Genomic DNA, 23380 nt, shown 5'->3' on the forward strand with positions numbered 1-23380 from the left:
TTTGTTACATGTGAGGGATCCTGGAACCACTCCTTGTGGACACCAAGGGACAACTGTAGTAGGGTGCTCAAACATCTGTTAGTTGGGTAATAAAGTTGCTTTCTTTTAGTATTTCCCTTATTAGGCTTCACACATGGCTTATATTTCTGATTTTTAATTCTTACAACACACTTATGAAGTGGGTATTTTTTCGGGACAGTTTAGAGAGGAAAAATGGAGATCCAAAGAAAGGAAATGGTTTATCTAAAGCAGTAAGTCTTCAACAATGTAACTAGGTATCCAGCTCATTCTGAGTGACTCCACAGTACACGTTTTTGTCAGAGGACACCATTGTCTCAGCTCCTGTCCTGTTGACTGTTCCCTACTCAGCCTAATGCCTCTTCCTTTCTAAAGCTCTCAAAAGGTCTTCCGGCTGAAGCTGCACCCTCCCTCACCTGCCTCAAGGCTGGTTCTCCTAAGAATGTGGGAGGTTGGGAAGAGAGTGCTGTGGAGTTTAGCAAGATATGAAAAAACAGAGGTAAAAACATATTTTTTTGCCACTTATGCGGTTAAGGGACAGGCTTTTCACTGTTTCTAGTCTATTTATGCAGAGGAACTCCATCAGCATTGACATGCATTTCTTTGCCTTCTAAGTGAAAAAGAGAAAGGACTGAGCTGTAGAGGCTTTTTTTTTTTTTTTTAAATCTAGTCTCCTTTTATCTGGAGGAACAAGCTGTAAAATACCCTTAGAAAACCACTTAAGAGGCTAAAGGGAAGAATGGTTGCACGACTCTTGTGTCCTTTTTCTCCCCCCACCCACATACACACATTGGCTTTGTTTATGTCACTCAAAAAATTGGTGAAAACAGGGGAGAAACTCTGCTCAGAAGCAGCAAGTAGAATTGAAGTAAATAAGTCTGTTTGCAGAGCTGCCACGTCTCTGAATCCCCTCTGTACACTCACAACTCAGCTCCCATCCTGGTTTGGAGGGACGCCTGGAAGGCAAGGGTTGTATTGGGAAGAGGGGTTGGGGCATTCTGAATTAAAACTCTTTTAAATATTTATCAATAAATATGTCATTATACTTGGTTATCAGTTCATAGTCATCATTAGAGTTACCTTCTTTCGAGCCCCCAAAAGATCTCAGATGAAAACATCATATAGCAATTCCCAGATGACCTGTGTATAGTCATAATATTACTGGACTGTATGTGAGATGAGCTTATTAAGTGCTTATATTATAGAAATTGAAAGGAATTCTTATAATATCTGCAGAAAATAACCAACTTGAGATATCTTCACTATGTTCGTATTTCTTCCTGTTGTTAACGAAAGCAACCTTAATGGAAAGAGGTCTTTCTGATCTGCAGTCGCTCTGAAGTTCCTTTTATCTTGCAGCTCTGAGTCTTCAACACATGGCCGCCATGAAAGGACAACAATATAAAAACCACATTAGGGAAGTTTCTATAGACAGTTCATGGCTATGGCTTATATCATTCTTTGCATGCAGTATTGGCTAGATGGGAGTTGGGATTTATCCAGAAGGAAAAAATAAACTGGTGTGGTAAAGAGCTCACTAGTGCAGGTGCACCCTTATGTAACCTACTTATGTTAATGTAACACAGATGTTGCTAATTGGCATGAAGCTTCTTTTGTTTGAGTGAATATGAAAGGTGCTACTGACCAGCCGGTGGCTGGCTGCTTTGTTTGCAGTAAAGCATGTCCCATCTACCTGCGGCTGCTCATATCTTTTTTTCCAATTCTTGGCGTCCAAGGAGGTCCAGTCCCTAGTAGAGGAACTTGGACCCAACATATACTCATCAGTCCAGTTCTCTGCTTCATCCACTGTTGTTCCACATGGAAAGCACCACCACCAAAAACGGCAATAGAAACTGATTAGTGCTGATGAACCTGTTTGTAACCTTGGCCTAACTCTAATAATGCTGTTCGGCTATTACTGATTTGTCAACAACTCATGAGTTCATTCCTCAGGGAAGATATTGTGAGCTTTTATAATATACTTCATCCACTTATGTGGCCCTGCTTTGTTTCCAAGGGCTCTTCTGTTCAGACTGTTCCTGGTCCTTGCTTTATTCTTTACCTCTTCTCCACCTGCCCCTTTCCCCTATCTATGGCTTCCTAATTCTGCATGTTGTTCCCTCTATAGAGGAAACTTTGATTCATCCTTCACAATGCATCTGAAATATTGTTTTAAAGATCCACTTTCTTATAGTACTGGAGGTTGGGAGGTCTAAGACTAAGGTGCTGACAAAGTAGGTTTCATTCTGAGGCCTCTTCTCTTGACATGTAGGCAGCCACCATCTCCCAGTGTGCTCATATGACCTCCTCTTTGTGCACCTATGAAGGGAGAGAGAGAACAAATTCTCTGGTGTCTCTTGGTAAAAGGGCACTAATACTAGAGGATCAGGGACCTGCACTCCTGACATCATTTAACCTTAATTACTTCCTTAGAGGCCTATCTATAAATATATCCACATGGGGGAGGGAGGGCCAGAAATGTCTTACCATTGTTTACAATTTCAGCATAAAAACCAGACTCCAGCTATCCTTGAACATAATGTGTCACATTTTAAAAAATATTTTTTATTCATTTTAGAGAGGAAGGGAGAGGGAGAGAGAGAGAGAGATAGAAACATCAATGATGAGAGAGAATAATTGATCAGCTGCCTACTGCATGCCTTATACTGGGGATCGAGCCCATGACCTGGGCATGTGCCCTGACCAGGAATCAAAATGTGACCTCTTGGTTCATAAGTCAATGCTCAACCACTGAGCTACACCTGCTGAGCAATATGTCACATTTTAGACCAGGGGTCCTCAAACTACGGCCCGCGGGCCACATGCGGCCCGCAGAAAACATTTATCCGGCTCGCCGGGTGTTTTTGCCGCCGCTGTGTGCATAGGAATTTGTTCATAGTTTTTTTTTAAACTATAGTCCGGCCCTCCAATGGTCTGAGGGACAGTGAACTGGATCCCTGTTTAAAAAGTTTGAGGACCCCTGTTTTAGACTGTCTTCATATGTTCACCTCCAAAATATGATTTTTAGATGGGTATAGTCCATTACACTTATCTTCACTATCACCTTTACAGTGCAGCATTCTTTGAAATGACCAGGGTATAGATTGTGCCCATATCAGTTTGAATAGTGTGTTGCAATGTCATGATACTTTTTAAAGTGAATTTCTTATATATTCTCTCTGGACTATGAGCTAAATAGAGATAGAAAACATGTCTTAATTGTCGTGTCATGTCCAATAACTAGCACAGAGTCTCTATAATAGAGTGGGTACACAGCTATTTTTGACTGAGCAACAAGATCCTGAAAATCAACTAAATGATCAAAGGAAGATTAAATTATGGTGTGTGTAGCTTAATAACAAGATTGATGTATTTAGTTTGAATTATTTTGAAGTTGATCCCCTATATATAGCATGTATTCATCCTCAATGAAATAGTTAATTCAACTCAGATTTATGATCATTTGGAGAAAATTTCATTTGCAAATATCAGCTTGAGTACATGCATAAATTCCTTATGAAGGGGAATGGAAGGATAAAGTATGTTCATTCCATTGAGCTTGTATATCTCAAAAGGCTGCCAGCATAAAACTACTGCTAGAATTGGAAGTTTTTCCTGAATTAAGCATAGTATGTAGAGTTGCAGCTATTTCTTTCAAGAAATCTTAGTAGTTCAAGTATATATTTTAGGGCCTTAATTCACTGTTCTTTCTTTGTCATCATTTTAGTCTTGCTTGATTCAAATATTTTTTTTTACCAATTATATCTTGGAATTTTTGATTAGGCTATTTTCTTTTTTTCCCTAGCTTGCTGTTCGTGAACATTCTTACTAGTTCATCAATTCCATAGTTGTCAGAGAGGCATTTTGGCATGAAATTTAATTTCTGCAATGAAGGTTGAAAAATTATCTTGTCTCATCAATGAGAAAAACTTCCACATTCCCCCCACCCCCATCCCCGTTTTCTATCAGAGCAAAATAATCTCTTGAATTATCTGTATAAAATATTGTACATTGTTCTGGCAATGATATGGCTTCATCCCTTGATGGGAAATTGAACCTGTATGGCTAGGCATCCAGCGGAATATGTTTACCAGTGAATTATCTTCCAAGGTTTTCACACCACCATCAGTTATGCCAAATACAGATCATTTACTCTCTGTCAGTTCAAATACACAGTCTTGTTTGGATGGCTTAAAACTATGCTGGCACCAAGATAGAGCGAGCAATATTGTTCAACTTTTGCCTTGAAAGCATGGACAAATGTATAAAGTATCAAAACATGGAAATAATACAACATAAGCTGAATTTTGCTAAGTGTTACTTAATGTTAGCATGAGATTGCCAAAGGAATAGTGACATTTTCCCCTAAGGCCAAAAGAAAATTCTTCCACAATGGTAGACATAAATCTTTAACATGGAGTTTCAAGATGACTAGTATCATGTTCTGTATGGCCCACAACCCTGCCAGATCTCATAAAATAAAAAATGAAGCTCCTGGTAAATGCTTCAGGGAAATGCCAAATTAAATTCTAGAATCTGGGGATTTAATAATAATAACTCAGTGCTGCAATATTTCATAGAGTTTAGTATCATGTCTGTAGACTATGAGCTGGTGGATTAATAGCCTCAACTAAAGAAACAAAAAATGTTTGACAATTTTATTTTTTCCCCTAACTTTTGAATCAAACAGATTATAGTACAAAAATTTAGACTCCAAAATCATTTACTTCTTGCCTTGGCCTGAAGAAAGCTTTAGTGAAAAGAAACTGACCAATACTTTCATTTGCTGAATAGAAAACAATTCATATTTGTACAACATAAATAGGATAATTTAATAAAATTTCATAGCTGAGGACAGTGGGTGAGAATCATGGATCATTGTGTTAGAAAATCTAGATTTCATTATTAGTTCTACTACTTTATTGTAGTATTGACATTCTAAACCTCAGTTTTCTGATCTATAAAATAGGAAGAATACTTTCTAACTTATTAAAATGGTACAATTGATTCAGATTTGTGAAATGTAAGTATATATGTTTATGAAAACTGTAATTGTGATGAACACACATGAGATCATAAATACCTTAAGCAATTGAGCTGAGTAATCATGAAAATGAATTGGCTGTTTAAAAAAGAAAAAAACACTGCTTTTATATGGATAGAAAAAATCTAACCGTATTTAGTGTTTTCCTGGCTTCTTTGACCTTTTCTTCCCAGTTAGATTTAATTTGCATTAAGTAAGCAAGCCTAGTTAAAATGTTTTTCTCAGAGGCAGGACTTAAAGAGCATCCCCAGATTCATCAATAGAAAAAAAAGCAGACATTCATGCCAGAAAATATTTGTGTTCCTTAAATCTTTCACATGCTTTGGTATAAAATGGCTAAGCAAAATAAATAAATGATCATGATCATTTATATGAAGACTTTAGCGCATTCTGCTTTTCCTTGATCAAGATATTATCTTCACTAGTTGCTTATCAGCCAGGACAGTGGTTCTCAACCAGGGGGATCTTGCCCTCCAGGGGACATTTGGTAATATCTGGAAACATTTTTGATTTCCGTGAGTCTGGTAGATGAAGAGGATGTTACCAGCATCTATGGGTACAGACTAAGGATGCTGCTAAACATTCTATGATACATGAGACAGCCCCCACAATAAAGAGTTATCTGGTTTTAAATGTTAGTAGTGCTGCTCTTAAGAAACCATCTCTATTAGATTTATATCATATAGAGGCTTTTTTTTTTCAGATCTAGAAGAAGACTGAGTCAAAGATGCTAAAATATATTTGAACACCTTTTCAGCATAATGCACAGGTGACCCATTGAGGGAGGAAATCACACACGAATGATCACGCGCTATAGACAGCGAACACAGCATGAGAAGTTAAAACATTCTAATTTGAGTACATGGGATATAATTTTTTGTAACTTAATTATCCCTAGTAGGTGATTAATAAATAATCTATTAACCACATGCATTGATAGATTATTTTCTGCAACCATAAATAGGTTTTGCTTTTTAATGCATATTTTCATTTGAATTAATAGAGAAAATATTTTCTAAATTTAACCTTAACTCATTATTATAATAAAGTAAAACAAGAGAGGATCTAGAAATCATATACCTCTTTATTTTACAATTGAGAAAATTGAGACACAAGAGGATGAGCAACTTTCTCAGAGTTATAAAGGTTGTTGTGTGCAGGGCTGGCCCATATTGTCAGTCCAGTCAATTAGTTATCGATATTTTCATCTTCATGCTATTGATTCATTGTAAATGCATTTTATTTTATTATTTAAAAATATTTTTATTGATTTCAGGGAGAAGAAGAAGAAGGAGAAGAAGAAGAAGAAGAAGAAGAAGAAGAAGAAGAAGAAGAAGAAGAAGAAGAAGAAGAAGAAGAAGAAGAGAAGGAGAAGGAGAAGGAGAAGGAGAAGGAGGAGAAGGAGAAGGAGAAGAAGAAGAAGAAGAAGAAGAAGAAGGAGAAGGAGAAGAAAAGAAGAAGAAGAAGGAGAGAGAGAGAGAGAGAGAGAGAGGGAGATCAATGATGAGAGAATCATTGATTGGCAGCATCCTGCACACTCCACACTGGAGACGGAGCCCACAAACTGGGCATGTGCCCCAACCAGGAATGGAATCATGACCTCCTGGTTCATAGGTCAGTGTTCAGCCACTGAGCCATGCCGGCCAGGCAGCCATTATAGATACATTTTTAGTTCTGCCCGCCCCGCCCCCCGCCACACATACACACTCATGCATTTCTTTTTGTATGATTTTTTTCCCTCCTAATTTTTCTCAGGTTAGTGGAGCCAACTGTATGAAACCTCTAATTTGATACCTTACCCAAAAGCCTTTTCATGGGCTTTTATGCTAAATCAGACTCCCACAGATGCAAGAGGTGTGGAAAAGCCAGAGTAAGCTGTCTCCAGCTGGCTGGCCTATTATTTGGTTGGGGTGTGAAATGGCCTATGCGGCAGACTTCCTCCATCACCAGAGGAAAAGCTCTTCTCAGTTTTGCTGGTTTAACTTACAGGGATTTTAGTGATCTACAAAACAAGGGAAATTTAAGATATACATTTTTAGCTCAGTTTGTAAAGGCCTGCACTTTCAATAGCAAAACTCCCAGTGACAGTGATGTATGGTTTTCTTTATGAGACCTGAAAACTGATGGATATGTGATCTTATAAATGCTTAGACAAACTAATGCACATAATTATATTTTCCATTTGAAGTCTATTGCTAGGCATTCTAATACAATATCATTAGTTGAAATGGCCACGATGATACAGCTTGGGCAGTTTGTCACAGTAATTACAGGGTGATTATTTTTGACTGGAATAAAGATTTCAGTTTTAGTATGGTGGAGAGCATCATCGCAAATTGCAAACAGTCTTGGAAAATAATAATAAAAAGTAGAAGATTTTAATGCATTTTATACCATTTTTCTAAAATGATTTCTCATTAAGGAAAAGGTCCATAAATTGGCTAAATAAATTATTTTTTAAAGTGATTAAAATATGGCTTTGCCAAAAGGATCCCACTTATCTCATTAATGGTTCCTATGTATAAAAATGTCAACATTAGATAAAATTCGAGTGTGGTAAATAAAGCTTATGTCATAATTAACAACCTTTGAAGAAAGGATTTTTTTTAAGCAGACATAAAAGTATGGCATTTATCTTCACTATTTTCAGAATGGTTGATTAAAGTAGACAGTGTCCTAACATCTGTATTGAAAACTATATTAATCAATTGATTAATCATGCAACATTAATCAAAAGCCTCCCTAAGTGTTTTAGTATCTGAGCAGCTCTTAGTATTTTCTATCAGATCCCTTTTAAGGTGTCCATTAAAAAGATTAAATTTGGGTGGTAAATATCGAGGGGTTGTGGAACTTGTGGCTTCTCACTGGAAGGTCATAGCCACCACTCATTAGTGCTACTTTTAATGGGATAAGAAGCAAAAGTTTTGAATATGTGACTAAATCAATTAATCAGTCCTCAGTTGACTCATTCCAGTAAGCAGTTTAGTATTTGCCGAATCGGCACCATGGCCATCTGCCTGATTTGTCCTGAGTAAGTAGGCTTAAACCAAAGAATACTTTTTACTGAAGAGTTTAAGTTGAATGGCTAATAAACTGCTATGCAGCAACTGCTATGCAGTATGTTGGTTTGTGGAACCTAGTTACAAGTCAGCCTTTATTATTAAGGATGCATTTAAACTATCTAAGTTACTGTGAACAATTAATGTAAAATTTCCTATTACTGGAGTGGATGGTTCTAAAGCAAATGAATTATTTTAGTGTTGAGTGAGATTCAATTGGACTTCATAGTATACTCTCATGCGTACTAATCAACTGTAAATTCCAAGATTGGTGACTTATAATTGGGTAGTTCTTAGATTTTCAAACTCTTACATATAAGATTGGTCAGGCAAATTCAGGCAGTAAATGTGGAGACTGTTAGCATCACTACCAAAAGCAAAAAAAATAAAAAAATAAAAAAATAAAAAAATCTACTCAGTATTTTTGTTATTATTTGTTATTATTTGTCAGGACATTATAATAACCAACTATTGGACAGTAAATAACATTATTTGTCCCATTTTCTGAAGGCACCACTCTATTATTTTTTGTGTCCTCTACTTTTCTAATTCTGGAAAGCAACACTTTTCAATATGTTTATTTATTTTGATTGTTTTACAATATAAAAAGTGTGGTATGCTCTGCAAGCTATTTGGATCCTACAATCCTTTTTGTCTACTTGATGGAGAATGGGTAAGATTTTCTTTCTACTGTTGAATAAATGATCATAATGACAATCAATAAAATTAAATCTTGTCAGTTTTTTTCCTGGAAATAATTGTGCCAGCTTTTCAAACAGAATCCAAACCTATAGGCATTTAAAACCATGGTATGGCCCATCTGTTTATCCCTGCTGTTACTTAAAGAAAGATTCTGTAGAGAAGACAGCTCCCGGAGTTTGTGCAAAGGACTTCATGATTTGGATAATGTCTAGCCATTGCTGTTTTTCAGCAAAATGATTAGGTGGTAGTTTTAAAATTTGCAAACATGTCCTGAAGCTTCAGCAATAGAAACACATATCTAGATAACTAAATTTAAATATAGGCTGAATATCTTTCATTTCAAAGGATGCGACTTTTTTTTCCCTTGGCTAGTTGCTCAGAATGAAAACATATTTTATTATATATGATCAAGTTATATTCATTTATAAAAGTATGATGATTGGGAGACAAATGAATGCATCATCTCTGCATTCTTCTTTTGGATAAAGTTTTCTACAGAAGAAAGGCATCTACTAAAATAGTTTTGCCTGGCCAGCATGGCTCAGTATTTGAGCATAGACCTATGAATCAGGAGGTCACAGCTCAATTCCAACAGGAGTTCATGGTTCAATTCCCAATTCCCGGTCAGGGCACATACCTAAGTTGTAGGCTTGATCCCTAGTAGGAGGCATGCAGGAGATAGCCAATCAACGATTCTCATTATTGACTTTTTATCTCTCCCTCTCCTTTCCTCTCTGAAATCAATAAAATTTTACATATCAAAATAGTTACTTTTATAATGAGTTGCTCACAAAAATTCTAAAGAAATAATTTTAAATTGATATTGTTTTTAGATAGAGATGGGGTGGGGGAGAGAGAGAGATTTGTTATTCCATTTATTTCTGCATTTACTGGTTGATTCTTGTATGTGACTGAGGATGGAACCTGCAACCTTGGGATATTGGGACAATGATCTAACCAACTGAGCTACACAGCCAGTACCCTAAAGAAACAATTTTAAAGTAGATTTTTGATTTGGAATTTAGTATGACAGAAAGAGAAAATTTAGGTAATCCATTTACTTCCCAAAGTTGATAAACCAAATTAAATAAAGCTACAAAATAAATCTATGTAAGGTATTGTAAAAAAAATGGTTTCTGTAGTTATGCACAATCTACATTATGATTCTGAATGTGTGTTTTTATATAAAGTATCTAAACAATAGTCTTAGTTGATTAATATTTAGAACTATCCAGGTAACCACCAAATGCTGTAAACCTTTATTTCATTTCTTTGTTACCAAATAATTACATGAAAAAGATACACGTCTAAAAATAATCAGAAATAGGTTTGGCTATATCGCTGTGTACATATTATTTCATATTTGAGTTATATTTTCATTTTGCTGTTGATGTGAAGCTTGGTTGCCTTCAGCGGGGAAGGAAATATAATCTGCATAATTCCCATTAGTTCTTCATTGGGCAAATGCATTTTACTATTCTATAGTAGGTTGGTTTGTGTCTAATCGTTTTTGTACTTAACAGCAGGTGTTACTGCTATATTGAAAAAATGGTACATGTTTTAGAAATTATGGGTATAATTTAGCCATAAAACACCTTCATTTTAATATCTACCAATTCATTAGCTAAGCTTATTGGAAACACAAGAAATACAATTAGTTGCTCATATGATCATTGTTTCATTACCTGGTAAACTTGTATACTATTCACAAAGCATTTTAAAGAGATATTTATTTTTGATATTGCTCTTGCGGTATGATAGAGCTACATGACATCACATACTCAAAAGGTATATTATTTACGGCATCTTGCTTTGGCACAATTTTTTTGAAAGGCCACTATGATGAACAGATGAAAGCATTCTATGTTAGAAACATTTTAGTTTATAGGATTTGGCTAAGATTTAAATTTCAAACCTTATTTTAAGATTCATTTAAAAGTAGATTTATCTGGTTTTTGAAGTGATAACACCTTAGTGGAATTCAAAATTGCACACTTTTATTATTGCAAGCATGAGCTATTCCAGATTATGAGTGAAAACAACTTTTTTCTTTATTTTAGTCCTCAGCCCTTTAGCAGATGATCTAGGAAAGTCAGGGCACCACTCCTCTCTACTCATTTTTAAGAGAAATGATATGACAAATATATCTGCCTCCGAGTTTTGTAAGGATCGAAAGAGATAAAGGAATTAGTATTACTTTGAAAGCTGTCTAATGTCAAAGAAATGTAAATTTGTACTATTGCCTAAGTTCCTTCACAACTTCCCTTTCTGCTTACTGTGTAAACTTCAAGAGACTTCACTTATCTGCACCTTATTTTCCTTATTTGTAAAATAGATAATAATAACTCATAACTCGTAAGGTATTTGGGTGGATTAAGTGAATCAATGCAATGAAAGCTCTGGAGGGTGACTCACAATAGCTGTTTCTATTGCTGTTACTATTAGTTTGAGATCCGGCCATTCGAGTTTTTATGATGTAAGCTTGAGCCAGTGACAGGAGAAAATCTGTCAAAATGGGCTCTCTAATATTTTTTAAAACATAATTCTTATTTTTCTACATAGTACTTAACTTTGTTCACTAATAAGGCCCTCAAAAATGGAAATACGGCCCTAACTGGTTTGGCTCTATGGATAGAGCATTGACCTGCGGACTCAAGGGTCCTGGGTTTGATTCCGGACAAGGGCATGTACCTTGGTTGCGGGCACATCCCCAGTGGGGAGTGTGCAGGAGGCAGCTGATCGATGTTTCTCTCTCATCGATGTTTCTAACTCTCTATTCCTCTCCCTTCCTCTCTATAAAAAAATCAATAAAATATATTTTTTTTTAAATGGAAATATGATATAACATTTAACTTCACTGTTCCAGAAAATACACAATTTTCCTTATAATCATTCAACAAGTAGATTTGTTTCCTGGGCAATAGCTTACTGTATCATTAGGACAATTCTAACCATGTAGTTCTATAAGTGAAAGTGAAGTTAATTTGTTCTAAAAAAAAGGTTCTGATTATAGTTAAAACCATACTACATAGACAAGGAGGGTGGAACAAGAAAACTGGAACTTAGTGAAGGGGTAATTCTCATTAAACACCTCCTTATTATCGGCCCTTAGTCTATCCATACATAGACTGGATCACCTGACTTTCTGTTGAGACAGGGAACCCACCAATGTAGTTGACTATAGGGACAAGTTGGATTTACTTCCCACTGTTTAATTCTGCTAACATCCTCGGATTAAATTTGTGGCCTTATTTTTTCACCATTTCTTTATATTTTCTTCATTTTCAATATTAAATGTCATAGTGATCTGAAATTTCTTAAGGCTAAATATAAGAAATGATGAAACAATCTCTTATTATAAAGATTAGTTAAAACCTAAACCAATTTTTTTATTTTCCTAGTAATCCCCATATCCCTTGTACTAAAGCCTGTGGAGGGCTGAGGGTTCCTCTTCGGGACTTAACTTATTTCCCAGGAGTATAGACAATCGCATTTTAGCTTCCCAGGGGGAAGTAAACCTAACTTGTATTTCCAGTTCTAAATAAGGGAAGATGTTTTATAAGCTGTGGATTTAGTTTTATTCTTCATATCCCCCTAAATCTATCCAATTAAAAAGGGCACGTAGAGCAGTAGACGATGGTAATTTATCAAGAGAGTTATAGTTACAGGTAAATAAGACAACGTAACGATCTCTTTAAAAATATAGAGGCTACTATATTTGAAGTATGAAGAAAAATCTCATTAGTCTGGCAACATCTAAATGTTTCTTTCATTGAAGCAAGGGTGAGGTGGAAAGATAACATTCTAAAATGTTAATTATTTAATTAGGTTGCAATATTGCGTTACTAGGCTTTATCTCTTAAGATTTAGAAATAAAAATGTTACAAAGACTATAGTAATAGTAGCTTTATTTACTTACTATAATTTCTGAAATATTTTTAAAATAATGATTATAAAGGCTCTTCACTAAGGTTGTAAACTCACAGCAAATTTCAGATATAAACACTTTTCAGAATCTTTTCCATGACATCTCGACAGCTCAGAGGAAAGACAGCTTATCACTTACTCTTTAATGTAAAACTATGGCCAGTTATGCTAAGGAGAAATTTTCTCTTTTGCTTTGAGACACAAAAATGTTTACTGAAACAAAAATAGATACTTTCAAAATGCTAATTCTTAGAAATTTCTAAGCAGTTAGGACTACAGTTGTTTTCAATGTCCACAAGTATAATTCAATTATAAATTATCAGAAGCCCAGTGCATGAAATCCGTGCACTGGGGGCGTGGGGGGGGGGGAGGGTTGTCCCTCAGCCCAGCCTGCACCCTCTCCAATCTGGGACATCCCTCTCACAATCCGAGACTGCTGGCTCCCAACCGCTCCCTGCCTGCCTGATTGCCCCTAACCACTTCTGCCTGCCAGCCTGATCACCCCTAACCACTCCCCTGCCAGCCTGATTGACGTTTAACTACTCCCCTGCCAGCTCAGTCACCCCTAACTGCCCTCCCCTGCCAGCCATCTTGTGGCTGTGGATGCCATCTTTGAGGGCGGGGAAGTCAATTAGCATTTCCCTCCTTATTGGCTGTGGGCACCACCATCTTTGAGGGCGGGCAGTCAGTATCTTCCCTCCTTATTGGCTGTGGGCGCCGCCATCTTTGAGGGCGTGGCAGTAAATTAGCTTATTCCCTCCTTATTGGCTGTGGGTGCCGCCATCTTTGCAGCCTGCTGCTCAATTGTTAGGTTTCCCTCACTAACCCCCCTGCCTGTCTGGTCGCCCCATGCAGCCTGTTTGGTCGTCTGTTTGGTTGCGATGGTCGCTTAGGCTTTTATATATATAGATTTTTATTTTTGGGCATTCTCTCATTACCAATATATTAGAAAAAAGTTATTAGTAGTCATTGTTCAGTTGTCTTTCACATACAAGGTGTCTTCTTTAATTTTCTTAACAACCCTAGTAAGTAGAAGTGATACCTGCATTTTACCCAGACTTACAGTTAGCAGTTCTGTTAATCAAATACATATCATCTGATTCAAAATTCCTTACTCTTGTCCTTCTTAGCCCTAATATTACAAAACAAACTATATATTCTTTTGTGGAACATTTGGTTTTTTTATTAATGCTCATTAGTTATATTTCAATTTTTTGAGTGAAATTCTGTTTATAGCTATTTCTGCTCTTCCTCCAAATTGTGTCATTTTGTCTTCAAATGCACCCAGCACAACATGCTTTACATATTAAGAACAATAATATATGGGATTTTATTTTAGTTAGAAATACACATTTTTCATCTATATACTTCAGTGTAAGAGAAATTCTAAGGAAATATATGTTTAGTAAGTCATTTTATTAAATTATATATTTTTGGCTGTTAGGGTTTTTTAAAATCCTATACTTTGCCTGCTGTGTTTTCATCTACAATTTCAAATTAAAATTTATTCTAGTAGACATTGATAGGAATATTGAAGTCTTTCTTTTTGGATTTTTAAATATGTTTAAACAACAATGAGTACAAACCACAAATTAAATGAGGTTATTTTTTGAGGTATAAAAATATACTCAATGGTATGTGCTAATTTATCAATATTCTTTTACTAGTAACTTTATTTGTTTTTAATTAAAACATATGAGATAAAATTTGCAATGAAAACTGCAGCCATGAGCCCACCTATGACTGCATCGTCACTTGAATCTTGCTTAGTTTTGATCCCAAGCTCACACTACTAAACCCTTGAAAGTTTACTTTTTAATTATTGCCAAGTAAAATTTTAATTTGCTCTGAAACTGCATGGTGAATAGGGTTATTACAATTAAGTTTATATTAGAAATTGGCACTAGAGGGAGCTAAGTAATTGTATCATTTATGTGTTTGGGGAAAATTGAACATTCATTTAAAAACTTGTATTTTTTTCAGAACCTGCTGATTTTACAAATATGGCATCTATGCCTCAGCAAATTATAAGCAATAATGAATTAGTTAATTTTCTTTAGTGAAAACTGCTATGGTAAGATTATTAAATTACTGTATTTCTCCTTAGTGAAAGTAGCTACCAGTCAGTAAATTAGGATTTCTAGGACTCTTCGGGGAAAGGGATTATTACTATTATCCATGTTTATCATTATTTTGGCTCTAAAAGAATTAAAATGCTCATGGTACCATGTTAAAATACAATATTTTGTTCCCAAATTTATAGTTTGATAGGAAAATGGCCTTAGTGAATAGGATCTTAGTGCAGATTAGAAAACAATTTTACTCTTATGGAATATTCTAGGAATGTAGTTTGTTTGATTACTTTGAAATGCTGATTCAATTTAACAGTGTTCTTCCCCAGCAAGCGTAGCCTACCATGGATTGAATAAAATTGTGCCATTGCCTACTGTTATACTTAACTCTAAAATGAACAAAAGTCTGCTTAGTTTTGTAAAGCCAAAAGTTGCGGGATGTTTTTATTTACACAAACTATAATTCACATTTGAAAATAGCTTAAAGCAAGTCAATACTCTGGAGGAAAGTGGGAAATTTTATCTTCCCAGTCGCATCACTTAGGCAGTCATGGCAAAAAAAAAACACACATTTCATGTCCCTATAAGTGAGCATGTCCTTTTACAGATAATGCATATGGGAATTAATTCTTTTCATTTGTTTGTACAGGTCTTTGGAGGGGAAACTATGTTTATATGTCAAAAGTATTTTCATTCAAATTTCATTGTACTTTGAAAATACAATGATGTTGAAAATGTTGAAATAAAGCCTAGGATCTTTTATGGTGAAATCCTCTTAGTTGATCTTTAGTTATAGATTTGGATTGATATACCAGTGTCCAAAGGGAAGTTTCTTGCCTTTTCCAGTGGTCCACATGACGAAACCCTGTGCATTAAACTACCTATGCATACTTTCAGTTTTAAAATAGAGGTGAATTTCAGAGAAAATAAATGAACAAAGGAAAAAAATACAGTGAGGCAGTACACTATTTTGTAAACCACAGAACTGTTTTATTCCTGTTTGCTTCATTTATTCTCTTAAGAAAATGAAGTGTTCTTTAAATTTTATTTTTATAATTTGAACAATTCACATATTACCTGACTCAAATGAATGTTATAATCAAGGTTGGCTGTACAAAAGAGGTTAGCAAGTTATATTTCAAAGACAGGATTTGGGGAGGAAAAAGGTTTGTATATTGAATACAACTAGGACATTTTTCACATCTTTAAATTAGTGTTTGACAAACTTTAATGTACATGCTAATCACCTGAGTATTTCTTACAATGCAGATTCTAATTCAGAAGATCAGGATACTGCATTGTTAAGAAGCCCTGTCTTAATGTCTGGGGACCACATTTTGGATAGCAACTAGTGTTTACTTTTTTAAATTCTGATACACATGGATCTGGCTTGAAATAAGAATTTAGAGCAAAAGAGAAATAGGATTCTCAAAAGAAATGATGGCCCTGATACTGGCAACTTGAAGTGCCAGCTGTAGTTGTTCTTGCCTTTATTAGCCATGTTAGATGCTAACACAATAGTGAAAACATATAAGAAGAGTAATTCTGTACAATAGGGCCATAAGCAATCATCTCATTGTTTAGCTGCAGACCTCCTTTGATTGCACAACAGGTAGGAGATACCATAGTGGTATCTATTAAGCATTTCAGTAGCTTTAAAATATTTCCTTTGTGTAGATAGACCCACTTAACACATTAAGCACCAAGCCTGTTTTGTCTTCCTTCCTATTTTAGTCACTGGTGACTGACATGGCACTTAACATGCTAATAGGGAGGTTGTGAGATGTGGGGAGATAACATGGTGTGGCAAACAGAACTGTTTGATATGGACTCAGATTCATCTGGACTCAGATTCCAGCTCCAGCTCTCATTGGGTATGTAATCTTAAGAATTTGATTTAACATTATTTATTTTTGGTAAAATAGAGATAAGTAACTACATCCTAGGTTTGTTATTTTGCTTAAATTTTATCTTTTCTTATGTGCTTGGCTTTGAGCACTGAGCATCTAAAATGTTTATATATTTTAATCAGCATTAGGATTTTAACATCAGGAAATGCTCTGGTGAATACGAACTATCCTATATAATAAAAACCCTAATATGCAATTGACCAAACAGCGGAACAACTGGTCGCTATGATGTGCACTGACCACCAGGGGGCAGCTCCTGCATTGAGCGCCTGCCCCCTGGTGGTCAGAGCGCTTCCGCAGGGGTAGCACCACTCAGCCAGGAGCCGGGCTCACAGCTGGTGAGCGCAGCGGTGGTGGTGGGAGCCTCTCCTGCCTTTGCTGCAAGTGGGCAGTAAGGAGCGAGGGGTCCTAGACTATAAGAGCCCCAGACTGTGAGAGGGATGTCTGTCTGCCTGCTTAGGCCAATCCCCAGGGGTATCAAGCCTAAGCCGGCAGACGGACATCCCTCAAGGGGTCCCAGACTGTGAGAGGTCACAACGGACTGAGGGACCCCTCACCCCTCCAGTAGACAGATTTTGTGCACCAGGCCTCTAGTCATTACTATAACTATTGCCAGCAAAATAGGCCATTGGGCCATCAATAGTTGAGTGCAAATGTAATAAATAGTTTGTGAGATGGAAAGGTGAGAGGGGAAGTAGAAAGGAAGATGGGGATAGAGAATAAAAGGTGTTAGAGCTATTCTAAGGATTTGAAATTTATTCTGTAAAATATGATGAACTATTAGAGAATTGTGAACTGAGGAGTAGTGGGAGGAAAAAAAACTATGTCTTTTTTATTGAAGAATGTTTTAGATGGGGCTTTAAAACAAGTATTTCTTCTCTAGTTCCGGTTAAGAGATTGTGAGGATAGCCAAAATAGCAGTACAGAAAGAAGGATATATTATACGTTTGTTTGGTAGTCAAATTTGTAAGCATCAGAGGCAATTTGAACATGGGGCTATGGATTAGGATATTTAGAGCCATCAAAAACTCCAACTCATCAGACTTTAGGAAATTTATTATTCCACATACCAAAAAGTTCAACAGAAAGTGATATTAACTTTTCTGTGGTGGTTTTGGTTCTGTTTACAGGTTGCTGCATGTCCAGAGATGGTATAAAGGACCATTTCTTTTTTGTGTCTCTTCTAAAGTAGGATAAGTTTTCCTAGAAACTACCCATCCAACTTTCCTAGGTCCTGCCTAGATTTGTATCCCAAAGTTGAAAACCATTCACAAGCAAGGGAAAGAGACTGCTAGTCTAGTGGCTATAAGGACCCTCTTCCCAGACTATGGAATAGAGGCAGCTTTTCCTGTAGTCCATGACTACTTTCAAGAGTGGATTGCTGCTCTGTTAGAGTTCCCTTAGGAGGTCCTGGGGCTATATTTGAAGGTGTATGTGGGGGAGGGGATGTGCATCTGTGTTTTGTGTACATGTATTCACCTGTTGTGCATGCGCACTTTTAGTAGAGGGAAGTAGCACTTCACACAAATTTTATTTAGTGTTTGAATCTTTATTTACAAATAAATGTTTATTTAATGTTTTTCTCTAGAGTAGATTATAAACACCATGATATCTGGGACCATACTGCCGGGAGCCGGTCCATGCTTGCTGTTTCAAGGGACCTGGCATATATGGCATACTGTTCTTAATATGTTTGCTCACCTTCTTGGCACTATGTGTTTTAACCAAGGTCTCTGAGAAAGGGTGTTTCCCCAGGTAGGGATTTTCCCCTGAAGTTAGGGAGGGAATAAAACCTCTTAACTAAGTGCCAGGCGGGTAATTAATCACTTTAACTATGAACAATCATGCTTAATCTACATAATCTTTACTCCCTGGAATGGAGATAAGAAACGCCTTAACCTTTGTAATAGAGATTGATAGGATTGAATCAACTGGTATAAATACAGATGTAATAAGACAGCAAGAGACAGAACTTAGAATACAGAACTCAGAACACAGAATGAAGAAGACAGAACTCAGAAGAAGGAACCTACACAGACAGAAGAACTTCGCTGGAGAGAACATGGCAAAAGATCCTGCACTGAACCTGACTACAGAAATTGGCAAGAGAACCTGACTAGAACCTGGTGACTGAACCTGGCTGGAGAACCTGGACAGAACCTGGCTGGAGAACCTAGCAAGAGAACATGGACACAGAACCTGGCTGGAGATCCAGACCAGAACTTGGCTGGAGATCCTGGCTAGAGATCCTGGCTAGGCTGCTGATCAACTGAACACTGCCTCCATGTCATTTCTTCTTCGCCGACTCCGTCTACACCTTTGGGGACCCCTGGACCCGCTGGGGCTGGACCCCGGCACCATACCACATCATATATGTGTGTGTGTGTGTATATATATATATATATATATATATATATATATATATATAATTAATTATTGTATCCCTATCACATTAAATAGTGTTAGAGATAGAAACTTGCGATTTTTTAAGAAAATATTTTCTGATAACCACCCATGGCCCCTCCCCTGTCTGGGCCCCACCCCTGATAGCCCCCACTCTACCCTTATTGGGGGCGGAGCCAGCCAGCCAACCTCCTATAGCCCCTCCCCCCTTCCCCAACCCCACCAACCGGGCCCAGGCCCCCATTGGTGCACGCACACTGGACCCCATCCATACACTAATTCATGCACCGGGCCTTTAGTAGGATATATGTGTGTATATGTGTGCTGCCTATTTTCAAGTTTTGGGATAATCTTTCTGACAGGCTAAGGGGAAGAATAGGCTTCACCAAAGAAAATAAGTATGTGTGTATCTATGGGAATAGAGATGTTAATGATGGCTGTTTGCTGCTAACATTATCACCGAACCACTATAGTATGTCCTGAAATTTAAATCTTTGGATTTCAATGTATTTCTATAACTTTGATAAAACCAGACATACTTGACCAAAGCATTTTTCAAAAAAATTGGTAGCAGATATAATGTGTTTATAGATTTGTGAACTCTAGGTAATATACATGATGTGTATTTTTCCAAAATAAATCTAAAATTGAGTGTTTATGAAGAAATGTGGTCAAACCTATCTAGAGATTCCAACATACCCTATTTAATTTTCCTTTGGATGAAAACACTTCAGAACTAGAATCACCTACATTAAAACACTATTAATGACCCATTGTTGTTCCTTTATGCACTGCCCTTTAGGCAGCTGAACTCGGATTTTTCTTTAATAAGAAATTGGTGACACTCTATTAGGTTGATGCAGCATCTATATTACTTGACACAGTATGTCTAGAATAATAGGTCTATAATAAATGGCCAAATGACAAAGTTCTGATAAATTGTATGTCATTTAATTTATGTAATAAGAACTTTGAGGTAGATAACATTTTACAGATAAAAATTTAAGATTTACAGATCTTAAATAATTTGGGAAAGCCCATAGTCATTAAATGATGAGGCTAGTATCTACCTCAGTCAAATTAAAGTTGCAGTCCATTCTTTAATTATGAATTTTTATACTAAAAATAATTGTTTTTTCCTACTGCTATTTTTTTAGCAACCTCTTAATAGCAGTAGATTATTTTTTACTAGTTATATGATTTTTCTATAGGAGCTTAGTAAGAATATAGCTACTACTTATTAAACATTTACTTTTGTCTAATAGTTTCATCCTGTGTAATTTTTTTTTGTTATTTTTATTGCTGAGAGTGTCACAGAATTCTCCTCTTTCGCCTCCACATTGCTTCCCTCCCCCTGGTTCCGATTCCACCCCAGACCTTCATCACATTAGTGTCTATGATCATAGGTAATACATATATTCATATAAGTTCTTTGGATAATTTCTTCTTGCCCCTCTTCCCTCTGAATTTCAACCATTTCCCGTGGTAAGCATTATTAGTCTAGCTTTATGCATTGGGAAATTGAAGTTTAAACAAATGTTCAGAATTGCCTACTAAGTGGCCAGATTTGTCTGACTCTCCTATCCAAACCTGCCTCTGTCATGAACACTGCACTTACTCAACATTTAAGAACATGACTTCAAAGACATACCTTTAGTATGAGTTTCAAAATTTTCCCCTTCGGTAGATCCCAGAATCATGATCTAATTTTTGTCCCTGCCTTTTGGATGGGACTTTAGAGGTTGTTGCTGATTTCTAGACAGTATTTCTGCTCTCCTCATTGGAGCCATCTTCATGATAGCTCAGTCTGGCATACCCATGCTTGTAAGCATGGACAGTACTCTAAATATAGGAAGAGAATTTATGTCCTCTCCAGTTTTTGCTTGTGCTATTGTTTATAGTTATCCTGCATTTATAATTTCAATACAAACTATCAGAAATCTTATATCCCCTTCTATTAAATACATCTTCTAAGGTTGGGCCAAAAAACATCTTACTGGTAACTAAAATGTGATACTCAAATGTCTGTCTATATATATATATAGTAAAACAAATACCACAAAGTATTAAATGTATGCTAAATGAAGAATCTTTATGAGTACACACTGTGAAAATATTTCAACATCTCTGTGTTTGAATTCTTTCATCTTAAAAAGCCTGGGGGAAATGTCTATCATATATGAACTTGCAACTGATTTATTGTGTGTTGTCAGGAAGCTTTGTCTCTTTTGTTCATAGATGTGTTTCAAGTGCCTAAAACAATGCCTGGCACATAAGAGTCCCTTAATAAATATTTGCTTAATGAAAGGGTTTACTGAGAAAAATTACAAGATGACTTAATTATGGCTAGTGGTAAGATGTTCACACAGTGGGATTAATGTTTTTAAAAAGAAGGTAAAGCAGGGAGATAGGTGAGAATTTACTATCTAATCTAAACCAACCAAATAAATAAACAAAAACTTATGATTTTTAAAGCTTATTTTCCTGGGACACTACAGGATGTGACTAAATGCTTTGAGAGGGAAAACAGAGTATCTAAAATATCAAGATCGGTTAAACAGACCTCCTCTCTCTGTATATGGATCAAGTAGGAATCTGAGGATCAGTCTTATAACTTAACTAGAAGCCTGTTGCATGAAGATTTGCGCATTAGGCCTTCCTTCCCCTGGCTGCTGGCACCGGTTTTCCTCTGGAACCTGGGACCCAGGTCTTTGGTCAGGCCACAGCAAGGCTTGGCTTCTATGCTGTGGCAGCAATGAGGCTTGGCTTCTCCGCTGCAATTGCAGCAGAGAAGCCAAATCTCTTCAGTCTTCAGTCTTCACTCAGCTCCTGCATATGCAAATTAACCACCATCTTTGTTGGGTTAATTTGCATAGTCTCTCTGATTGGCTGGCAGGCATAGCGGAGTGACACCAGTTTGCATGTTTCTCTTTTATTAGTGTAGATTCTCTTCCCTTCTGTGGTTTCCCATGGGGAGAAAGTGCAGGACAGAGCCAATGTGGGCCTACCCATTCCTGGACAGCCAGTGAGTTCAGAAAACTTTAGTATTCCCATACAGTGTAGGAGAAAGCCTCCATAGCAGAAGGGTTTCCAGTGGGAATGCAAGTGTAAGGAAGATAGCTAGCAGAGGCACTTTTTCTTTTATTCCTACAATAAATAATTCTATAACCAGAGGTAATAATGTTTGAAACTCTGGAATATACAGCCTGTAAATTGGGAATTTCTGGGAAGGGAACACCTTTTTTACTTCTGGAAAATGTACAGCAGGAGCAATTGCTCTTCTGGCTCCTCTAAACCACCCTTTTGACAACCACTAGGGAGAAAGAGATAAGGTTTCACTCCAGAAGTTGGAAATAAGTGGGAAGAGAAGTCTTGTTTGATGTGAGAGGGTTGGTGGTATAAGCCTGTTGTTGAAGAATATGTTGTTTTCTTCAGGCACGTCAGCAGTGTTCCCAGAAGTGTGTGCAGACTGGGCTCCGTCTGGTACTTTCATTACCATTATTGGTGTCTATGTTGTGCCTTGATTAGACTGAAAACTGGATTAATTTTTAAACATATTATGGAAATTTCCAAACAAACACACAAAAGTGGGATTGTTATAAAAAAATCTCATAAAGAAAAATTATCCATCCATACAGACCACTACATTATACCTATGACTTTATTTTATTAAATAAAACCCATCACCCATTCTTATCACCTTTCTCATCTGAAAATTGAACCACCCTTCTTCTATTTTTACACTCATTAAATTCTTTTCCTTCAACTTACATATTCACATTCCTATGCTGTACATAATGGAATCTGTCCTTATAAACTGGCTAATTTCATTGTCCTCAAATATTATCTCCTTCCATATAATCTAAATCACTGTCTGAATTTCAAGGTCTCTAACTTATCAAACAAGATGTCCTCCTTCATCTGAATTGGTTTCCTTACTACCTCATTAACATATTAATATTTATTTCTGCTCAGAGCTATGTGGTTTCTCTCACATGAACATCTCATCCATGCACCCCCGCCCCCAACATATCCACATATAAATAGCCCTACACAATCCCATCCCATATCCATATGGTCCAAGCAAACATTGCTGATCTTAGTTGATCTCATGCAGAATCTCTGAATTCCTAAGCACTTGTCTAAGTTAAATAGTGTGATATAATGGGATACTATAGTTCATATTTGTCCTAATGTTTTAATACTTCTTCATTTTGTGTTTTCTGTAGGAACACCAAGTCAGTG

Source organism: Myotis myotis, unplaced genomic scaffold, assembly GCF_014108235.1.
Source record: "Myotis myotis isolate mMyoMyo1 unplaced genomic scaffold, mMyoMyo1.p scaffold_m19_p_8, whole genome shotgun sequence".
Lineage (NCBI taxonomy): Eukaryota > Metazoa > Chordata > Mammalia > Chiroptera > Vespertilionidae > Myotis > Myotis myotis.